Source organism: Anopheles coluzzii, chromosome 2, assembly GCF_943734685.1.
Source record: "Anopheles coluzzii chromosome 2, AcolN3, whole genome shotgun sequence".
In the NCBI taxonomy this organism is placed as follows: Eukaryota; Metazoa; Arthropoda; class Insecta; order Diptera; family Culicidae; genus Anopheles; species Anopheles coluzzii.
Genome location: NC_064670.1, coordinates 90,616,467 through 90,634,963, shown reverse-complemented (window position 1 = coordinate 90,634,963; position 18,497 = coordinate 90,616,467). Strand labels below are relative to the sequence as shown.

Genomic DNA, 18,497 nt, shown 5'->3' with positions numbered 1-18,497 from the left:
ATGTGTTTTGTTGTGTGAAAATCATTGTAGCTTGAGCCCTGTGACCTGTGGAGGCTGCAGAAAAGATGAATTCCACACTAGATTTGAACGTTAGACGGCGGTGTGACGTTGGTTTATGTTGCGTGTTAGCGGCGGGCATGGTTGTCAACGACCATACCATGTTGAAAACACCGGTTCTCGTCCGATCACCGAAGTTAAGCAACATCGGGCATGGCTAGTACTTAGGTGGGTGACCACTTGGGAAAACCATGTGTCGTTGGCATCTTCACCTTTTTGCTTTTCTCAGCCTCATCAGGGATGTGTTTGGTCGCATGGAAAGTATCCATCGTCCTTGTGGTCATCCCAGTAGGCTGTGAAAAAGTTCCTTTTGGATGAATTCTTTCCTTCTTCTAACGCTTCGCTCGAAGGGCGATGTTGTTCTATTTATAGCCCTGCGTAGCATATGTTGGAGTGGGGGAACTGTGGTCGAACAAACTTTTTCTCAAACAACCACTATTGAAAATGTGTTTTAATGTGTGAAAAGCACTGTAGCTTGTGTCCTGTGACTTGTGGAGGCTGCAGAAAAGATGAATTCCACACTAGATTTGAACGTTAGACGGCGGTGTGACGTTGGTTTATGTTGCGTGTTAGCGGCGGGCATGGTTGTCAACGACCATACCATGTTGAAAACACCGGTTCTCGTCCGATCACCGAAGTTAAGCAACATCGGGCATGGCTAGTACTTAGGTGGGTGACCACTTGGGAAAACCATGTGTCGTTGGCATCTTCACCTTTTTGCTTTTCTCAGCCTCATCGGGGATGTGTTTGGTCGCATGGAATGTATCCATCGTCCTTGTGGTCATCCCAGTACGCTGTGAAAAAGTTCCTTTTGGATGAATTCTTTCCTTCTTCTAACGCTTCCCTCGAAGGGCGATGTTGTTCTATTTATAGCCCTTCGTAGCATATGTTGGAGAGGGGGAACTGTGGTCGAACATACTTTTTCTCAAACAACCACTATTGAAAATGTGTTTTAATGTGTGAAAAGCACTGTAGCTTGTGTCCTGTGACTTGTGGAGGCTGCAGAAAAGATGAATTCCACACTAGATTTGAACGTTAGACGGCGGTGTGACGTTGGTTTATGTTGCGTGTTAGCGGCGGGCATGGTTGTCAACGACCATACCATGTTGAAAACACCGGTTCTCGTCCGATCACCGAAGTTAAGCAACATCGGGCATGGCTAGTACTTAGGTGGGTGACCACTTGGGAAAACCATGTGTCGTTGGCATCTTCACCTTTTTGCTTTTCTCAGCCTCATCGGGGATGTGTTTGGTCGCATGGAAAGTATCCATCGTCCTTGTGGTCATCCCAGTACGCTGTGAAAAAGTTCCTTTTGGATGAATTCTTTCCTTCTTCTAACGCTTCGCTCGAAGGGCGATGTTGTTCTATTTATAGCCCTTCGTAGCATATGTTGGAGTGGGGGTACTGTGGTCGAACATACTTTTTCTCAAACAACCACTATTGAAAATGTGTTTTGTTGTGTGAAAATCATTGTAGCTTGAGCCCTGTGACCTGTGGAGGCTGCAGAAAAGATGAATTCCACACTAGATTTGAACGTTAGACGGCGGTGTGACGTTGGTTTATGTTGCGTGTTAGCGGCGGGCATGGTTGTCAACGACCATACCATGTTGAAAACACCGGTTCTCGTCCGATCACCGAAGTTAAGCAACATCGGGCATGGCTAGTACTTAGGTGGGTGACCACTTGGGAAAACCATGTGTCGTTGGCATCTTCACCTTTTTGCTTTTCTCAGCCTCATCGGGGATGTGTTTGGTCGCATGGAAAGTATCCATCGTCCTTGTGGTCATCCCAGTACGCTGTGAAAAAGTTCTTTTTGGATGAATTCTTTCCTTCTTCTAACGCTTCCCTCGAAGGGCGATGTTGTTCTATTTATAGCCCTTCGTAGCATATGTTGGAGAGGGGGAACTGTGGTCGAACATACTTTTTCTCAAACAACCACTATTGAAAATGTGTTTTGTTGTGTGAAAATCATTGTAGCTTGAGCCCTGTGACCTGTGGAGGCTGCAGAAAAGATGAATTCCACACTAGATTTGAACGTTAGACGGCGGTGTGACGTTGGTTTATGTTGCGTGTTAGCGGCGGGCATGGTTGTCAACGACCATACCATGTTGAAAACACCGGTTCTCGTCCGATCACCGAAGTTAAGCAACATCGGGCATGGCTAGTACTTAGGTGGGTGACCACTTGGGAAAACCATGTGTCGTTGGCATCTTCACCTTTTTGCTTTTCTCAGCCTCATCGGGGATGTGTTTGGTCGCATGGAAAGTATCCATCGTCCTTGTGGTCATCCCAGTAGGCTGTGAAAAAGTTCCTTTTGGATGAATTCTTTCCTTCTTCTAACGCTTCCCTCGAAGGGCGATGTTGTTCTATTTATAGCCCTTCGTAGCATATGTTGGAGAGGGGGAACTGTGGTCGAACATACTTTTTCTCAAACAACCACTATTGAAAATGTGTTTTGTTGTGTGAAAATCATTGTAGCTTGAGCCCTGTGACCTGTGGAGGCTGCAGAAAAGATGAATTCCACACTAGATTTGAACGTTAGACGGCGGTGTGACGTTGGTTTATGTTGCGTGTTAGCGGCGGGCATGGTTGTCAACGACCATACCATGTTGAAAACACCGGTTCTCGTCCGATCACCGAAGTTAAGCAACATCGGGCATGGCTAGTACTTAGGTGGGTGACCACTTGGGAAAACCATGTGTCGTTGGCATCTTCACCTTTTTGCTTTTCTCAGCCTCATCGGGGATGTGTTTGGTCGCATGGAAAGTATCCATCGTCCTTGTGGTCATCCCAGTACGCTGTGAAAAAGTTCTTTTTGGATGAATTCTTTCCTTCTTCTAACGCTTCCCTCGAAGGGCGATGTTGTTCTATTTATAGCCCTTCGTAGCATATGTTGGAGAGGGGGAACTGTGGTCGAACATACTTTTTCTCAAACAACCACTATTGAAAATGTGTTTTGTTGTGTGAAAATCATTGTAGCTTGAGCCCTGTGACCTGTGGAGGCTGCAGAAAAGATGAATTCCACACTAGATTTGAACGTTAGACGGCGGTGTGACGTTGGTTTATGTTGCGTGTTAGCGGCGGGCATGGTTGTCAACGACCATACCATGTTGAAAACACCGGTTCTCGTCCGATCACCGAAGTTAAGCAACATCGGGCATGGCTAGTACTTAGGTGGGTGGTGACCACTTGGGAAAACCATGTGTCGTTGGCATCTTCACCTTTTTGCTTTTCTCAGCCTCATCGGGGATGTGTTTGGACGCATGGAATGTATCCATCGTCCTTGTGGTCATCCCAGTACGCTGTGAAAAAGTTCCTTTTGGATGAATTCTTTCCTTCTTCTAACGCTTCCCTCGAAGGGCGATGTTGTTCTATTTATAGCCCTTCGTAGCATATGTTGGAGAGGGGGTACTGTGGTCGAACATACTTTTTCTCAAACAACCACTCTTGAAGGTGGATATTTTTGTGTAAAAAGCACTGTAGCTTGTGCCCCGTGACTGGTGGAGGCTGCAGAAAAGATGAATTCCACACTAGATTTGAACGTTAGACGGCGGTGTGACGTTGGTTTATGTTGCGTGTTAGCGGCGGGCATGGTTGTCAACGACCATACCATGTTGAAAACACCGGTTCTCGTCCGATCACCGAAGTTAAGCAACATCGGGCATGGCTAGTACTTAGGTGGGTGACCACTTGGGAAAACCATGTGTCGTTGGCATCTTCACCTTTTTGCTTTTCTCAGCCTCATCAGGGATGTGTTTGGTCGCATGGAATGTATCCATCGTCCTTGTGGTCATCCCAGTACGCTGTGAAAAAGTTCTTTTTGGATAAATTCTTTCCTTCTTCTAACGCTTCCCTCGAAGGGCGATGTTGTTCTATTTATAGCCCTTCGTAGCATACGTTGGAGTGGGGGAACTGTGGTCGAACATACTTTTTCTCAAACAACCACTCAAGAAGATGCAATTTATTGTGTAAAAAGCACTGTACCTTGTGCTCTGTGACCTGTGGAGGCTGCAGAAAAGATGAATTCCACACTAGATTTGAACGTTAGACGGCGGTGTGACGTTGGTTTATGTTGCGTGTTAGCGGCGGGCATGGTTGTCAACGACCATACCATGTTGAAAACACCGGTTCTCGTCCGATCACCGAAGTTAAGCAACATCGGGCATGGCTAGTACTTAGGTGGGTGACCACTTGGGAAAACCATGTGTCGTTGGCATCTTCACCTTTTTGCTTTTCTCAGCCTCATCGGGGATGTGTTTGGTCGCATGGAAAGTATCCATCGTCCTTGTGGTCATCCCAGTACGCTGTGAAAAAGTTCCTTTTGGATGAATTCTTTCCTTCTTCTAACGCTTCGCTCGAAGGGCGATGTTGTTCTATTTATAGCCCTTCGTAGCATATGTTGGAGTGGGGGTACTGTGGTCGAACATACTTTTTCTCAAACAACCACTATTGAAAATGTGTTTTGTTGTGTGAAAATCATTGTAGCTTGAGCCCTGTGACCTGTGGAGGCTGCAGAAAAGATGAATTCCACACTAGATTTGAACGTTAGACGGCGGTGTGACGTTGGTTTATGTTGCGTGTTAGCGGCGGGCATGGTTGTCAACGACCATACCATGTTGAAAACACCGGTTCTCGTCCGATCACCGAAGTTAAGCAACATCGGGCATGGCTAGTACTTAGGTGGGTGACCACTTGGGAAAACCATGTGTCGTTGGCATCTTCACCTTTTTGCTTTTCTCAGCCTCATCGGGGATGTGTTTGGTCGCATGGAAAGTATCCATCGTCCTTGTGGTCATCCCAGTACGCTGTAAAAAAGTTCTTTTTGGATGAATTCTTTCCTTCTTCTAACGCTTCCCTCGAAGGGCGATGTTGTTCTATTTATAGCCCTTCGTAGCACATGTTGGAGAGGGGGAACTGTGGTCGAACATACTTTTTCTCAAACAACCACTATTGAAAATGTGTTTTGTTGTGTGAAAATCATTGTAGCTTGAGCCCTGTGACCTGTGGAGGCTGCAGAAAAGATGAATTCCACACTAGATTTGAACGTTAGACGGCGGTGTGACGTTGGTTTATGTTGCGTGTTAGCGGCGGGCATGGTTGTCAACGACCATACCATGTTGAAAACACCGGTTCTCGTCCGATCACCGAAGTTAAGCAACATCGGGCATGGCTAGTACTTAGGTGGGTGACCACTTGGGAAAACCATGTGTCGTTGGCATCTTCACCTTTTTGCTTTTCTCAGCCTCATCGGGGATGTGTTTGGTCGCATGGAAAGTATCCATCGTCCTTGTGGTCATCCCAGTAGGCTGTGAAAAAGTTCCTTTTGGATGAATTCTTTCCTTCTTCTAACGCTTCGCTCGAAGGGCGATGTTGTTCTATTTATAGCCCTGCGTAGCATATGTTGGAGTGGGGGAACTGTGGTCGAACAAACTTTTTCTCAAACAACCACTATTGAAAATGTGTTTTAATGTGTGAAAAGCACTGTAGCTTGTGTCCTGTGACTTGTGGAGGCTGCAGAAAAGATGAATTCCACACTAGATTTGAACGTTAGACGGCGGTGTGACGTTGGTTTATGTTGCGTGTTAGCGGCGGGCATGGTTGTCAACGACCATACCATGTTGAAAACACCGGTTCTCGTCCGATCACCGAAGTTAAGCAACATCGGGCATGGCTAGTACTTAGGTGGGTGACCACTTGGGAAAACCATGTGTCGTTGGCATCTTCACCTTTTTGCTTTTCTCAGCCTCATCGGGGATGTGTTTGGTCGCATGGAATGTATCCATCGTCCTTGTGGTCATCCCAGTACGCTGTGAAAAAGTTCCTTTTGGATGAATTCTTTCCTTCTTCTAACGCTTCGCTCGAAGGGCGATGTTGTTCTATTTATAGCCCTTCGTAGCATATGTTGGAGTGGGGGTACTGTGGTCGAACATACTTTTTCTCAAACAACCACTATTGAAAATGTGTTTTGTTGTGTGAAAATCATTGTAGCTTGAGCCCTGTGACCTGTGGAGGCTGCAGAAAAGATGAATTCCACACTAGATTTGAACGTTAGACGGCGGTGTGACGTTGGTTTATGTTGCGTGTTAGCGGCGGGCATGGTTGTCAACGACCATACCATGTTGAAAACACCGGTTCTCGTCCGATCACCGAAGTTAAGCAACATCGGGCATGGCTAGTACTTAGGTGGGTGACCACTTGGGAAAACCATGTGTCGTTGGCATCTTCACCTTTTTGCTTTTCTCAGCCTCATCGGGGATGTGTTTGGTCGCATGGAAAGTATCCATCGTCCTTGTGGTCATCCCAGTACGCTGTGAAAAAGTTCTTTTTGGATGAATTCTTTCCTTCTTCTAACGCTTCCCTCGAAGGGCGATGTTGTTCTATTTATAGCCCTTCGTAGCATATGTTGGAGAGGGGGAACTGTGGTCGAACATACTTTTTCTCAAACAACCACTATTGAAAATGTGTTTTGTTGTGTGAAAATCATTGTAGCTTGAGCCCTGTGACCTGTGGAGGCTGCAGAAAAGATGAATTCCACACTAGATTTGAACGTTAGACGGCGGTGTGACGTTGGTTTATGTTGCGTGTTAGCGGCGGGCATGGTTGTCAACGACCATACCATGTTGAAAACACCGGTTCTCGTCCGATCACCGAAGTTAAGCAACATCGGGCATGGCTAGTACTTAGGTGGGTGACCACTTGGGAAAACCATGTGTCGTTGGCATCTTCACCTTTTTGCTTTTCTCAGCCTCATCGGGGATGTGTTTGGTCGCATGGAATGTATACATCGTCCTTGTGGTCATCCCAGTACGCTGTGAAAAAGTTCCTTTTGGATGAATTCTTTCCTTCTTCTAACGCTTCGCTCGAAGGGCGATGTTGTTCTATTTATAGCCCTTCGTAGCATATGTTGGAGTGGGGGTACTGTGGTCGAACATACTTTTTCTCAAACAACCACTATTGAAAATGTGTTTTGTTGTGTGAAAATCATTGTAGCTTGAGCCCTGTGACCTGTGGAGGCTGCAGAAAAGATGAATTCCACACTAGATTTGAACGTTAGACGGCGGTGTGACGTTGGTTTATGTTGCGTGTTAGCGGCGGGCATGGTTGTCAACGACCATACCATGTTGAAAACACCGGTTCTCGTCCGATCACCGAAGTTAAGCAACATCGGGCATGGCTAGTACTTAGGTGGGTGACCACTTGGGAAAACCATGTGTCGTTGGCATCTTCACCTTTTTGCTTTTCTCAGCCTCATCGGGGATGTGTTTGGTCGCATGGAAAGTATCCATCGTCCTTGTGGTCATCCCAGTACGCTGTGAAAAAGTTCTTTTTGGATGAATTCTTTCCTTCTTCTAACGCTTCCCTCGAAGGGCGATGTTGTTCTATTTATAGCCCTTCGTAGCATATGTTGGAGAGGGGGAACTGTGGTCGAACATACTTTTTCTCAAACAACCACTATTGAAAATGTGTTTTGTTGTGTGAAAATCATTGTAGCTTGAGCCCTGTGACCTGTGGAGGCTGCAGAAAAGATGAATTCCACACTAGATTTGAACGTTAGACGGCGGTGTGACGTTGGTTTATGTTGCGTGTTAGCGGCGGGCATGGTTGTCAACGACCATACCATGTTGAAAACACCGGTTCTCGTCCGATCACCGAAGTTAAGCAACATCGGGCATGGCTAGTACTTAGGTGGGTGACCACTTGGGAAAACCATGTGTCGTTGGCATCTTCACCTTTTTGCTTTTCTCAGCCTCATCGGGGATGTGTTTGGTCGCATGGAAAGTATCCATCGTCCTTGTGGTCATCCCAGTAGGCTGTGAAAAAGTTCCTTTTGGATGAATTCTTTCCTTCTTCTAACGCTTCCCTCGAAGGGCGATGTTGTTCTATTTATAGCCCTTCGTAGCATATGTTGGAGAGGGGGAACTGTGGTCGAACATACTTTTTCTCAAACAACCACTATTGAAAATGTGTTTTAATGTGTGAAAAGCACTGTAGCTTGTGTCCTGTGACTTGTGGAGGCTGCAGAAAAGATGAATTCCACACCAGATTTGAACGTTAGACGGCGGTGTGACGTTGGTTTATGTTGCGTGTTAGCGGCGGGCATGGTTGTCAACGACCATACCATGTTGAAAACACCGGTTCTCGTCCGATCACCGAAGTTAAGCAACATCGGGCATGGCTAGTACTTAGGTGGGTGACCACTTGGGAAAACCATGTGTCGTTGGCATCTTCACCTTTTTGCTTTTCTCAGCCTCATCGGGGATGTGTTTGGTCGCATGGAAAGTATCCATCGTCCTTGTGGTCATCCCAGTACGCTGTGAAAAAGTTCTTTTTGGATGAATTCTTTCCTTCTTCTAACGCTTCCCTCGAAGGGCGATGTTGTTCTATTTATAGCCCTTCGTAGCATATGTTGGAGAGGGGGAACTGTGGTCGAACATACTTTTTCTCAAACAACCACTATTGAAAATGTGTTTTGTTGTGTGAAAATCATTGTAGCTTGAGCCCTGTGACCTGTGGAGGCTGCAGAAAAGATGAATTCCACACTAGATTTGAACGTTAGACGGCGGTGTGACGTTGGTTTATGTTGCGTGTTAGCGGCGGGCATGGTTGTCAACGACCATACCATGTTGAAAACACCGGTTCTCGTCCGATCACCGAAGTTAAGCAACATCGGGCATGGCTAGTACTTAGGTGGGTGACCACTTGGGAAAACCATGTGTCGTTGGCATCTTCACCTTTTTGCTTTTCTCAGCCTCATCGGGGATGTGTTTGGTCGCATGGAAAGTATCCATCGTCCTTGTGGTCATCCCAGTAGGCTGTGAAAAAGTTCCTTTTGGATGAATTCTTTCCTTCTTCTAACGCTTCCCTCGAAGGGCGATGTTGTTCTATTTATAGCCCTTCGTAGCATATGTTGGAGAGGGGGAACTGTGGTCGAACAAACTTTTTCTCAAACAACCACTATTGAAAATGTGTTTTAATGTGTGAAAAGCACTGTAGCTTGTGTCCTGTGACTTGTGGAGGCTGCAGAAAAGATGAATTCCACACTAGATTTGAACGTTAGACGGCGGTGTGACGTTGGTTTATGTTGCGTGTTAGCGGCGGGCATGGTTGTCAACGACCATACCATGTTGAAAACACCGGTTCTCGTCCGATCACCGAAGTTAAGCAACATCGGGCATGGCTAGTACTTAGGTGGGTGACCACTTGGGAAAACCATGTGTCGTTGGCATCTTCACCTTTTTGCTTTTCTCAGCCTCATCGGGGATGTGTTTGGTCGCATGGAATGTATCCATCGTCCTTGTGGTCATCCCAGTACGCTGTGAAAAAGTTCCTTTTGGATGAATTGTTCCCCTTCTAACGCTTCCCTCGAAGGGCGATGTTGTTCTATTTATAGCCCTTCGTAGCACATGTTGGAGTGGGGGTACTGTGGTCGAACATACTTTTTCTCAAACAACCACTATTGAAAATGTGTTTTGTTGTGTGAAAATCATTGTAGCTTGAGCCCTGTGACCTGTGGAGGCTGCAGAAAAGATGAATTCCACACTAGATTTGAACGTTAGACGGCGGTGTGACGTTGGTTTATGTTGCGTGTTAGCGGCGGGCATGGTTGTCAACGACCATACCATGTTGAAAACACCGGTTCTCGTCCGATCACCGAAGTTAAGCAACATCGGGCATGGCTAGTACTTAGGTGGGTGACCACTTGGGAAAACCATGTGTCGTTGGCATCTTCACCTTTTTGCTTTTCTCAGCCTCATCGGGGATGTGTTTGGTCGCATGGAAAGTATCCATCGTCCTTGTGGTCATCCCAGTAGGCTGTGAAAAAGTTCCTTTTGGATGAATTCTTTCCTTCTTCTAACGCTTCGCTCGAAGGGCGATGTTGTTCTATTTATAGCCCTGCGTAGCATATGTTGGAGTGGGGGAACTGTGGTCGAACAAACTTTTTCTCAAACAACCACTATTGAAAATGTGTTTTATTGTGTGAAAAGCACTCTATCTTGTGCTCCGTGACTTGTGGAGGCTGCAGAAAAGATGAATTCCACACTAGATTTGAACGTTAGACGGCGGTGTGACGTTGGTTTATGTTGCGTGTTAGCGGCGGGCATGGTTGTCAACGACCATACCATGTTGAAAACACCGGTTCTCGTCCGATCACCGAAGTTAAGCAACATCGGGCATGGCTAGTACTTAGGTGGGTGACCACTTGGGAAAACCATGTGTCGTTGGCATCTTCACCTTTTTGCTTTTCTCAGCCTCATCGGGGATGTGTTTGGTCGCATGGAATGTATCCATCGTCCTTGTGGTCACCCCAGGACGCTGTGAAAAAGTTCCTTTTGGATGAATTGTTCCCCTTCTAACGCTTCCCTCGAAGGGCGATGTTGTTCTATTTATAGCCCTTCGTCGCATATGTTGGAGTGGGGGAACTGTGGTCGAACATACTTTTTCTCAAACAACCACTCTTGAAGATGCAATTTATTGTGTGAAAAGCACTGTAGCTTGAGCCCTGTGACCTGTGGAGGCTGCAGAAAAGATGAATTCCACATTAGATTTGAACGTTAGACGGCGGTGTGACGTTGGTTTATGTTGCGTGTTAGCGGCGGGCATGGTTGTCAACGACCATACCATGTTGAAAACACCGGTTCTCGTCCGATCACCGAAGTTAAGCAACATCGGGCATGGCTAGTACTTAGGTGGGTGACCACTTGGGAAAACCATGTGTCGTTGGCATCTTCACCTTTTTGCTTTTCTCAGCCTCATCGGGGATGTGTTTGGTGGCAAGGAATGTATCCATCGTCCTTGTGGTCACCCCAGGACGCTGTGAAAAAGTTCCTTTTGGATGAATTGTTCCCCTTCTAACGCTTCCCTCGAAGGGCGATGTTGTTCTATTTATAGCCCTTCGTCGCATATGTTGGAGTGGGGGAACTGTGGTCGAACATACTTTTTCTCAAACAACCACTCTTGAAGATGCAATTTATTGTGTGAAAAGCACTGTAGCTTGAGCCCTGTGACCTGTGGAGGCTGCAGAAAAGATGAATTCCACACTAGATTTGAACGTTAGACGGCGGTGTGACGTTGGTTTATGTTGCGTGTTAGCGGCGGGCATGGTTGTCAACGACCATACCATGTTGAAAACACCGGTTCTCGTCCGATCACCAAAGTTAAGCAACATCGGGCATGGCTAGTACTTAGGTGGGTGACCACTTGGGAAAACCATGTGTCGTTGGCATCTTCACCTTTTTGCTTTTCTCAGCCTCATCGGGGATGTGTTTGGTCGCATGGAATGTACACATCGTCCTTGTGGTCATCCCAGTACGCTGTGAAAAAGTTCCTTTTGGATGAATTCTTTCCTTCTTCTAACGCTTCCCTCGAAGGACGATGTTGTTCTATTTATAGCCCTTCGTAGCACATGTTGGAGTGGGGGAACTGTGGTCGAACATACTTTTTCTCAAACAACCACTCAAGAAGATGCAATTTATTGTGTAAAAAGCACTGTACCTTGTGCTCTGTGACCTGTGGAGGCTGCAGAAAAGATGAATTCCACACTAGATTTGAACGTTAGACGGCGGTGTGACGTTGGTTTATGTTGCGTGTTAGCGGCGGGCATGGTTGTCAACGACCATACCATGTTGAAAACACCGGTTCTCGTCCGATCACCGAAGTTAAGCAACATCGGGCATGGCTAAGTACTTAGGTGGGTGACCACTTGGGAAAACCATGTGTCGTTGGCATCTTCACCTTTTTGCTTTTCTCAGCCTCATCGGGGATGTGTTTGGTCGCATGGAAAGTATCCATCGTCCTTGTGGTCATCCCAGTAGGCTGTGAAAAAGTTCCTTTTGGATGAATTCTTTCCTTCTTCTAACGCTTCGCTCGAAGGGCGATGTTGTTCTATTTATAGCCCTGCGTAGCATATGTTGGAGTGGGGGAACTGTGGTCGAACAAACTTTTTCTCAAACAACCACTATTGAAAATGTGTTTTAATGTGTGAAAAGCACTGTAGCTTGTGTCCTGTGACTTGTGGAGGCTGCAGAAAAGATGAATTCCACACTAGATTTGAACGTTAGACGGCGGTGTGACGTTGGTTTATGTTGCGTGTTAGCGGCGGGCATGGTTGTCAACGACCATACCATGTTGAAAACACCGGTTCTCGTCCGATCACCGAAGTTAAGCAACATCGGGCATGGCTAGTACTTAGGTGGGTGACCACTTGGGAAAACCATGTGTCGTTGGCATCTTCACCTTTTTGCTTTTCTCAGCCTCATCGGGGATGTGTTTGGTCGCATGGAAAGTATCCATCGTCCTTGTGGTCATCCCAGTAGGCTGTGAAAAAGTTCCTTTTGGATGAATTCTTTCCTTCTTCTAACGCTTCGCTCGAAGGGCGATGTTGTTCTATTTATAGCCCTGCGTAGCATATGTTGGAGTGGGGGAACTGTGGTCGAACAAACTTTTTCTCAAACAACCACTATTGAAAATGTGTTTTAATGTGTGAAAAGCACTGTAGCTTGTGTCCTGTGACTTGTGGAGGCTGCAGAAAAGATGAATTCCACACTAGATTTGAACGTTAGACGGCGGTGTGACGTTGGTTTATGTTGCGTGTTAGCGGCGGGCATGGTTGTCAACGACCATACCATGTTGAAAACACCGGTTCTCGTCCGATCACCGAAGTTAAGCAACATCGGGCATGGCTAGTACTTAGGTGGGTGACCACTTGGGAAAACCATGTGTCGTTGGCATCTTCACCTTTTTGCTTTTCTCAGCCTCATCGGGGATGTGTTTGGTCGCATGGAATGTATCCATCGTCCTTGTGGTCATCCCAGTACGCTGTGAAAAAGTTCCTTTTGGATGAATTCTTTCCTTCTTCTAACGCTTCCCTCGAAGGGCGATGTTGTTCTATTTATAGCCCTTCGTAGCATATGTTGGAGAGGGGGAACTGTGGTCGAACATACTTTTTCTCAAACAACCACTATTGAAAATGTGTTTTGTTGTGTGAAAATCATTGTAGCTTGAGCCCTGTGACCTGTGGAGGCTGCAGAAAAGATGAATTCCACACTAGATTTGAACGTTAGACGGCGGTGTGACGTTGGTTTATGTTGCGTGTTAGCGGCGGGCATGGTTGTCAACGACCATACCATGTTGAAAACACCGGTTCTCGTCCGATCACCGAAGTTAAGCAACATCGGGCATGGCTAGTACTTAGGTGGGTGACCACTTGGGAAAACCATGTGTCGTTGGCATCTTCACCTTTTTGCTTTTCTCAGCCTCATCGGGGATGTGTTTGGTCGCATGGAATGTATCCATCCTCCTTGTGGTCATCCCAGTACGCTGTGAAAAAGTTCCTTTTGGATGAATTCTTACCTTCTTCTAACGCTTCCCTCGAAGGGCGATGTTGTTCTATTTATAGTCCTTGTTGGTGTTCGTAGCACATGTTGGAGTGGGGGTACTGTGGTCGAACATACTTTTTCTCAAGCAATCTCTATTGAAGATGTGTTTTATTGTGTGAAAACCATGGTAGCTTGTGCCCTGTGACCTGTGGAGGCTGCAGAAAAGATGAATTCCACACTAGATTTGAACGTTAGACGGCGGTGTGACGTTGGTTTATGTTGCGTGTTAGCGGCGGGCATGGTTGTCAACGACCATACCATGTTGAAAACACCGGTTCTCGTCCGATCACCGAAGTTAAGCAACATCGGGCATGGCTAGTACTTAGGTGGGTGACCACTTGGGAAAACCATGTGTCGTTGGCATCTTCACCTTTTTGCTTTTCTCAGCCTCATCGGGGATGTGTTTGGTCGCATGGAATGTATACATCGTCCTTGTGGTCATCCCAGTACGCTGTGAAAAAGTTCCTTTTGGATGAATTCTTTCCTTCTTCTAACGCTTCCCTCATATGGCGATGTTGTTCTATTTATAGCCCTTCGTAGCATATGTTGGAGTGGGGGAACTGTGGTCGAACATACTTTTTCTCAAACAACCACTATTGAAAATGTGTTTTATTGTGATAAAAGCACTGTAGCTTGAGCCCTGTGACTTGTGGAGACTGCAGAAAAGATGAATTCCACACTAGATTTGAACGTTAGACGGTGGTGTGACGTTGGTTTATGTTGCGTGTTAGCGGCGGGCATGGTTGTCAACGACCATACCATGTTGAAAACACCGGTTCTCGTCCGATCACCGAAGTTAAGCAACATCGGGCATGGCTAGTACTTAGGTGGGTGACCACTTGGGAAAACCATGTGTCGTTGGCATCTTCACCTTTTTGCTTTTCTCAGCCTCATCGGGGATGTGTTTGGTCGCATGGAAAGTATCCATCGTCCTTGTGGTCATCCCAGTACGCTGTGAAAAAGTTCCTTTTGGATGAATTCTTTCCTTCTTCTAACGCTTCGCTCGAAGGGCGATGTTGTTCTATTTATAGCCCTTCGTAGCATATGTTGGAGTGGGGGTACTGTGGTCGAACATACTTTTTCTCAAACAACCACTATTGAAAATGTGTTTTGTTGTGTGAAAATCATTGTAGCTTGAGCCCTGTGACCTGTGGAGGCTGCAGAAAAGATGAATTCCACACTAGATTTGAACGTTAGACGGCGGTGTGACGTTGGTTTATGTTGCGTGTTAGCGGCGGGCATGGTTGTCAACGACCATACCATGTTGAAAACACCGGTTCTCGTCCGATCACCGAAGTTAAGCAACATCGGGCATGGCTAGTACTTAGGTGGGTGACCACTTGGGAAAACCATGTGTCGTTGGCATCTTCACCTTTTTGCTTTTCTCAGCCTCATCGGGGATGTGTTTGGTCGCATGGAAAGTATCCATCGTCCTTGTGGTCATCCCAGTACGCTGTGAAAAAGTTCTTTTTGGATGAATTCTTTCCTTCTTCTAACGCTTCCCTCGAAGGGCGATGTTGTTCTATTTATAGCCCTTCGTAGCATATGTTGGAGAGGGGGAACTGTGGTCGAACATACTTTTTCTCAAACAACCACTATTGAAAATGTGTTTTGTTGTGTGAAAATCATTGTAGCTTGAGCCCTGTGACCTGTGGAGGCTGCAGAAAAGATGAATTCCACACTAGATTTGAACGTTAGACGGCGGTGTGACGTTGGTTTATGTTGCGTGTTAGCGGCGGGCATGGTTGTCAACGACCATACCATGTTGAAAACACCGGTTCTCGTCCGATCACCGAAGTTAAGCAACATCGGGCATGGCTAGTACTTAGGTGGGTGACCACTTGGGAAAACCATGTGTCGTTGGCATCTTCACCTTTTTGCTTTTCTCAGCCTCATCGGGGATGTGTTTGGTCGCATGGAAAGTATCCATCGTCCTTGTGGTCATCCCAGTAGGCTGTGAAAAAGTTCCTTTTGGATGAATTCTTTCCTTCTTCTAACGCTTCCCTCGAAGGGCGATGTTGTTCTATTTATAGCCCTTCGTAGCATATGTTGGAGAGGGGGAACTGTGGTCGAACATACTTTTTCTCAAACAACCACTATTGAAAATGTGTTTTAATGTGTGAAAAGCACTGTAGCTTGTGTCCTGTGACTTGTGGAGGCTGCAGAAAAGATGAATTCCACACTAGATTTGAACGTTAGACGGCGGTGTGACGTTGGTTTATGTTGCGTGTTAGCGGCGGGCATGGTTGTCAACGACCATACCATGTTGAAAACACCGGTTCTCGTCCGATCACCGAAGTTAAGCAACATCGGGCATGGCTAGTACTTAGGTGGGTGACCACTTGGGAAAACCATGTGTCGTTGCCATCTTCACCTTTTTGCTTTTCTCAGCCTCATCGGGGATGTGTTTGGTCGCATGGAATGTATCCATCGTCCTTGTGGTCATCCCAGTAGGCTGTGAAAAAGTTCCTTTTGGATGAATTCTTTCCTTCTTCTAACGCTTCGCTCGAAGGGCGATGTTGTTCTATTTATAGCCCTTCGTAGCATATGTTGGAGTGGGGGTACTGTGGTCGAACATACTTTTTCTCAAACAACCACTATTGAAAATGTGTTTTGTTGTGTGAAAATCATTGTAGCTTGAGCCCTGTGACCTGTGGAGGCTGCAGAAAAGATGAATTCCACACTAGATTTGAACGTTAGACGGCGGTGTGACGTTGGTTTATGTTGCGTGTTAGCGGCGGGCATGGTTGTCAACGACCATACCATGTTGAAAACACCGGTTCTCGTCCGATCACCGAAGTTAAGCAACATCGGGCATGGCTAGTACTTAGGTGGGTGACCACTTGGGAAAACCATGTGTCGTTGGCATCTTCACCTTTTTGCTTTTCTCAGCCTCATCGGGGATGTGTTTGGTCGCATGGAAAGTATCCATCGTCCTTGTGGTCATCCCAGTAGGCTGTGAAAAAGTTCCTTTTGGATGAATTCTTTCCTTCTTCTAACGCTTCCCTCGAAGGGCGATGTTGTTCTATTTATAGCCCTTCGTAGCATATGTTGGAGAGGGGGAACTGTGGTCGAACATACTTTTTCTCAAACAACCACTATTGAAAATGTGTTTTAATGTGTGAAAAGCACTGTAGCTTGTGTCCTGTGACTTGTGGAGGCTGCAGAAAAGATGAATTCCACACTAGATTTGAACGTTAGACGGCGGTGTGACGTTGGTTTATGTTGCGTGTTAGCGGCGGGCATGGTTGTCAACGACCATACCATGTTGAAAACACCGGTTCTCGTCCGATCACCGAAGTTAAGCAACATCGGGCATGGCTAGTACTTAGGTGGGTGACCACTTGGGAAAACCATGTGTCGTTGGCATCTTCACCTTTTTGCTTTTCTCAGCCTCATCGGGGATGTGTTTGGTCGCATGGAATGTATCCATCGTCCTTGTGGTCATCCCAGTACGCTGTGAAAAAGTTCCTTTTGGATGAATTGTTCCCCTTCTAACGCTTCCCTCGAAGGGCGATGTTGTTCTATTTATAGCCCTTCGTAGCACATGTTGGAGTGGGGGTACTGTGGTCGAACATACTTTTTCTCAAACAACCACTATTGAAAATGTGTTTTGTTGTGTGAAAATCATTGTAGCTTGAGCCCTGTGACCTGTGGAGGCTGCAGAAAAGATGAATTCCACACTAGATTTGAACGTTAGACGGCGGTGTGACGTTGGTTTATGTTGCGTGTTAGCGGCGGGCATGGTTGTCAACGACCATACCATGTTGAAAACACCGGTTCTCGTCCGATCACCGAAGTTAAGCAACATCGGGCATGGCTAGTACTTAGGTGGGTGACCACTTGGGAAAACCATGTGTCGTTGGCATCTTCACCTTTTTGCTTTTCTCAGCCTCATCGGGGATGTGTTTGGTCGCATGGAAAGTATCCATCGTCCTTGTGGTCATCCCAGTAGGCTGTGAAAAAGTTCCTTTTGGATGAATTCTTTCCTTCTTCTAACGCTTCGCTCGAAGGGCGATGTTGTTCTATTTATAGCCCTGCGTAGCATATGTTGGAGTGGGGGAACTGTGGTCGAACAAACTTTTTCTCAAACAACCACTATTGAAAATGTGTTTTATTGTGTGAAAAGCACTGTAGCTTGTGTCCTGTGACTTGTGGAGGCTGCAGAAAAGATGAATTCCACACTAGATTTGAACGTTAGACGGCGGTGTGACGTTGGTTTATGTTGCGTGTTAGCGGCGGGCATGGTTGTCAACGACCATACCATGTTGAAAACACCGGTTCTCGTCCGATCACCGAAGTTAAGCAACATCGGGCATGGCTAGTACTTAGGTGGGTGACCACTTGGGAAAACCATGTGTCGTTGGCATCTTCACCTTTTTGCTTTTCTCAGCCTCATCGGGGATGTGTTTGGTCGCATGGAATGTATCCATCGTCCTTGTGGTCACCCCAGGACGCTGTGAAAAAGTTCCTTTTGGATGAATTGTTCCCCTTCTAACGCTTCCCTCGAAGGGCGATGTTGTTCTATTTATAGCCCTTCGTCGCATATGTTGGAGTGGGGGAACTGTGGTCGAACATACTTTTTCTCAAACAACCACTCTTGAAGATGCAATTTATTGTGTGAAAAGCACTGTAGCTTGAGCCCTGTGACCTGTGGAGGCTGCAGAAAAGATGAATTCCACATTAGATTTGAACGTTAGACGGCGGTGTGACGTTGGTTTATGTTGCGTGTTAGCGGCGGGCATGGTTGTCAACGACCATACCATGTTGAAAACACCGGTTCTCGTCCGATCACCGAAGTTAAGCAACATCGGGCATGGCTAGTACTTAGGTGGGTGACCACTTGGGAAAACCATGTGTCGTTGGCATCTTCACCTTTTTGCTTTTCTCAGCCTCATCGGGGATGTGTTTGGTGGCAAGGAATGTATCCATCGTCCTTGTGGTCACCCCAGGACGCTGTGAAAAAGTTCCTTTTGGATGAATTGTTCCCCTTCTAACGCTTCCCTCGAAGGGCGATGTTGTTCTATTTATAGCCCTTCGTAGCATATGTTGGAGTGGGGGAAC

The 18,497-nt window shown here is 46.4% G+C and overlaps 37 non-coding genes across 37 annotated transcripts; all 37 read left to right on the top strand.

Moving 5' to 3' along the window:
• The first annotated feature begins 143 nt into the window (after positions 1–143).
• LOC120954055 (5S ribosomal RNA) lies at positions 144–262 on the top strand. The gene has a single exon (XR_005751436.1). It is a non-coding gene; the product is annotated as a 5S ribosomal RNA (ribosomal RNA).
• A 382-nt stretch (positions 263–644) lies between these two features.
• On the top strand, positions 645–763 carry LOC120954054 (5S ribosomal RNA). The gene has a single exon (XR_005751435.1). It is a non-coding gene; the product is annotated as a 5S ribosomal RNA (ribosomal RNA).
• Positions 764–1,145: 382 nt separating this feature from the next.
• LOC120954333 (5S ribosomal RNA) lies at positions 1,146–1,264 on the top strand. Its single transcript, XR_005751705.1, has one exon. It is a non-coding gene; the product is annotated as a 5S ribosomal RNA (ribosomal RNA).
• Positions 1,265–1,646: 382 nt separating this feature from the next.
• LOC120954332 (5S ribosomal RNA) lies at positions 1,647–1,765 on the top strand. The gene has a single exon (XR_005751704.1). It is a non-coding gene; the product is annotated as a 5S ribosomal RNA (ribosomal RNA).
• Positions 1,766–2,147: 382 nt separating this feature from the next.
• On the top strand, positions 2,148–2,266 carry LOC120954331 (5S ribosomal RNA). The gene has a single exon (XR_005751703.1). It is a non-coding gene; the product is annotated as a 5S ribosomal RNA (ribosomal RNA).
• Positions 2,267–2,648: 382 nt separating this feature from the next.
• LOC120954330 (5S ribosomal RNA) lies at positions 2,649–2,767 on the top strand. Its single transcript, XR_005751702.1, has one exon. It is a non-coding gene; the product is annotated as a 5S ribosomal RNA (ribosomal RNA).
• A 382-nt stretch (positions 2,768–3,149) lies between these two features.
• LOC120954329 (5S ribosomal RNA) lies at positions 3,150–3,271 on the top strand. Its single transcript, XR_005751701.2, has one exon. It is a non-coding gene; the product is annotated as a 5S ribosomal RNA (ribosomal RNA).
• Positions 3,272–3,653: 382 nt separating this feature from the next.
• On the top strand, positions 3,654–3,772 carry LOC120954327 (5S ribosomal RNA). Its single transcript, XR_005751699.1, has one exon. It is a non-coding gene; the product is annotated as a 5S ribosomal RNA (ribosomal RNA).
• A 382-nt stretch (positions 3,773–4,154) lies between these two features.
• LOC120954326 (5S ribosomal RNA) lies at positions 4,155–4,273 on the top strand. Its single transcript, XR_005751698.1, has one exon. It is a non-coding gene; the product is annotated as a 5S ribosomal RNA (ribosomal RNA).
• Positions 4,274–4,655: 382 nt separating this feature from the next.
• Positions 4,656–4,774, top strand: LOC120954325 (5S ribosomal RNA). The gene has a single exon (XR_005751697.1). It is a non-coding gene; the product is annotated as a 5S ribosomal RNA (ribosomal RNA).
• Positions 4,775–5,156: 382 nt separating this feature from the next.
• On the top strand, positions 5,157–5,275 carry LOC120954324 (5S ribosomal RNA). Its single transcript, XR_005751696.1, has one exon. It is a non-coding gene; the product is annotated as a 5S ribosomal RNA (ribosomal RNA).
• A 382-nt stretch (positions 5,276–5,657) lies between these two features.
• LOC120954323 (5S ribosomal RNA) lies at positions 5,658–5,776 on the top strand. The gene has a single exon (XR_005751695.1). It is a non-coding gene; the product is annotated as a 5S ribosomal RNA (ribosomal RNA).
• Positions 5,777–6,158: 382 nt separating this feature from the next.
• Positions 6,159–6,277, top strand: LOC120954322 (5S ribosomal RNA). Its single transcript, XR_005751694.1, has one exon. It is a non-coding gene; the product is annotated as a 5S ribosomal RNA (ribosomal RNA).
• A 382-nt stretch (positions 6,278–6,659) lies between these two features.
• On the top strand, positions 6,660–6,778 carry LOC120954321 (5S ribosomal RNA). Its single transcript, XR_005751693.1, has one exon. It is a non-coding gene; the product is annotated as a 5S ribosomal RNA (ribosomal RNA).
• Positions 6,779–7,160: 382 nt separating this feature from the next.
• LOC120954320 (5S ribosomal RNA) lies at positions 7,161–7,279 on the top strand. Its single transcript, XR_005751692.1, has one exon. It is a non-coding gene; the product is annotated as a 5S ribosomal RNA (ribosomal RNA).
• A 382-nt stretch (positions 7,280–7,661) lies between these two features.
• Positions 7,662–7,780, top strand: LOC120954319 (5S ribosomal RNA). Its single transcript, XR_005751691.1, has one exon. It is a non-coding gene; the product is annotated as a 5S ribosomal RNA (ribosomal RNA).
• Positions 7,781–8,162: 382 nt separating this feature from the next.
• Positions 8,163–8,281, top strand: LOC120954318 (5S ribosomal RNA). The gene has a single exon (XR_005751690.1). It is a non-coding gene; the product is annotated as a 5S ribosomal RNA (ribosomal RNA).
• A 382-nt stretch (positions 8,282–8,663) lies between these two features.
• LOC120954316 (5S ribosomal RNA) lies at positions 8,664–8,782 on the top strand. The gene has a single exon (XR_005751688.1). It is a non-coding gene; the product is annotated as a 5S ribosomal RNA (ribosomal RNA).
• Positions 8,783–9,164: 382 nt separating this feature from the next.
• Positions 9,165–9,283, top strand: LOC120954314 (5S ribosomal RNA). Its single transcript, XR_005751687.1, has one exon. It is a non-coding gene; the product is annotated as a 5S ribosomal RNA (ribosomal RNA).
• A 380-nt stretch (positions 9,284–9,663) lies between these two features.
• Positions 9,664–9,782, top strand: LOC120954313 (5S ribosomal RNA). The gene has a single exon (XR_005751686.1). It is a non-coding gene; the product is annotated as a 5S ribosomal RNA (ribosomal RNA).
• Positions 9,783–10,164: 382 nt separating this feature from the next.
• LOC120954281 (5S ribosomal RNA) lies at positions 10,165–10,283 on the top strand. Its single transcript, XR_005751656.2, has one exon. It is a non-coding gene; the product is annotated as a 5S ribosomal RNA (ribosomal RNA).
• Positions 10,284–10,663: 380 nt separating this feature from the next.
• LOC120954312 (5S ribosomal RNA) lies at positions 10,664–10,782 on the top strand. Its single transcript, XR_005751685.1, has one exon. It is a non-coding gene; the product is annotated as a 5S ribosomal RNA (ribosomal RNA).
• A 380-nt stretch (positions 10,783–11,162) lies between these two features.
• Positions 11,163–11,281, top strand: LOC120954311 (5S ribosomal RNA). The gene has a single exon (XR_005751684.2). It is a non-coding gene; the product is annotated as a 5S ribosomal RNA (ribosomal RNA).
• Positions 11,282–11,663: 382 nt separating this feature from the next.
• On the top strand, positions 11,664–11,783 carry LOC120954310 (5S ribosomal RNA). The gene has a single exon (XR_005751683.2). It is a non-coding gene; the product is annotated as a 5S ribosomal RNA (ribosomal RNA).
• Positions 11,784–12,165: 382 nt separating this feature from the next.
• Positions 12,166–12,284, top strand: LOC120954309 (5S ribosomal RNA). Its single transcript, XR_005751682.1, has one exon. It is a non-coding gene; the product is annotated as a 5S ribosomal RNA (ribosomal RNA).
• A 382-nt stretch (positions 12,285–12,666) lies between these two features.
• LOC120954308 (5S ribosomal RNA) lies at positions 12,667–12,785 on the top strand. The gene has a single exon (XR_005751681.1). It is a non-coding gene; the product is annotated as a 5S ribosomal RNA (ribosomal RNA).
• Positions 12,786–13,167: 382 nt separating this feature from the next.
• LOC120954303 (5S ribosomal RNA) lies at positions 13,168–13,286 on the top strand. The gene has a single exon (XR_005751676.1). It is a non-coding gene; the product is annotated as a 5S ribosomal RNA (ribosomal RNA).
• A 391-nt stretch (positions 13,287–13,677) lies between these two features.
• LOC120954291 (5S ribosomal RNA) lies at positions 13,678–13,796 on the top strand. The gene has a single exon (XR_005751665.1). It is a non-coding gene; the product is annotated as a 5S ribosomal RNA (ribosomal RNA).
• Positions 13,797–14,178: 382 nt separating this feature from the next.
• On the top strand, positions 14,179–14,297 carry LOC120954279 (5S ribosomal RNA). Its single transcript, XR_005751654.1, has one exon. It is a non-coding gene; the product is annotated as a 5S ribosomal RNA (ribosomal RNA).
• Positions 14,298–14,679: 382 nt separating this feature from the next.
• Positions 14,680–14,798, top strand: LOC120954268 (5S ribosomal RNA). The gene has a single exon (XR_005751643.1). It is a non-coding gene; the product is annotated as a 5S ribosomal RNA (ribosomal RNA).
• Positions 14,799–15,180: 382 nt separating this feature from the next.
• LOC120954257 (5S ribosomal RNA) lies at positions 15,181–15,299 on the top strand. Its single transcript, XR_005751632.1, has one exon. It is a non-coding gene; the product is annotated as a 5S ribosomal RNA (ribosomal RNA).
• Positions 15,300–15,681: 382 nt separating this feature from the next.
• Positions 15,682–15,800, top strand: LOC120954245 (5S ribosomal RNA). Its single transcript, XR_005751621.2, has one exon. It is a non-coding gene; the product is annotated as a 5S ribosomal RNA (ribosomal RNA).
• A 382-nt stretch (positions 15,801–16,182) lies between these two features.
• Positions 16,183–16,301, top strand: LOC120954289 (5S ribosomal RNA). Its single transcript, XR_005751664.2, has one exon. It is a non-coding gene; the product is annotated as a 5S ribosomal RNA (ribosomal RNA).
• Positions 16,302–16,683: 382 nt separating this feature from the next.
• LOC120954233 (5S ribosomal RNA) lies at positions 16,684–16,802 on the top strand. Its single transcript, XR_005751610.1, has one exon. It is a non-coding gene; the product is annotated as a 5S ribosomal RNA (ribosomal RNA).
• Positions 16,803–17,182: 380 nt separating this feature from the next.
• LOC120954222 (5S ribosomal RNA) lies at positions 17,183–17,301 on the top strand. The gene has a single exon (XR_005751599.1). It is a non-coding gene; the product is annotated as a 5S ribosomal RNA (ribosomal RNA).
• A 382-nt stretch (positions 17,302–17,683) lies between these two features.
• On the top strand, positions 17,684–17,802 carry LOC120954210 (5S ribosomal RNA). Its single transcript, XR_005751588.1, has one exon. It is a non-coding gene; the product is annotated as a 5S ribosomal RNA (ribosomal RNA).
• A 380-nt stretch (positions 17,803–18,182) lies between these two features.
• On the top strand, positions 18,183–18,301 carry LOC120954199 (5S ribosomal RNA). Its single transcript, XR_005751577.1, has one exon. It is a non-coding gene; the product is annotated as a 5S ribosomal RNA (ribosomal RNA).
• Positions 18,302–18,497: the final 196 nt, after the last annotated feature.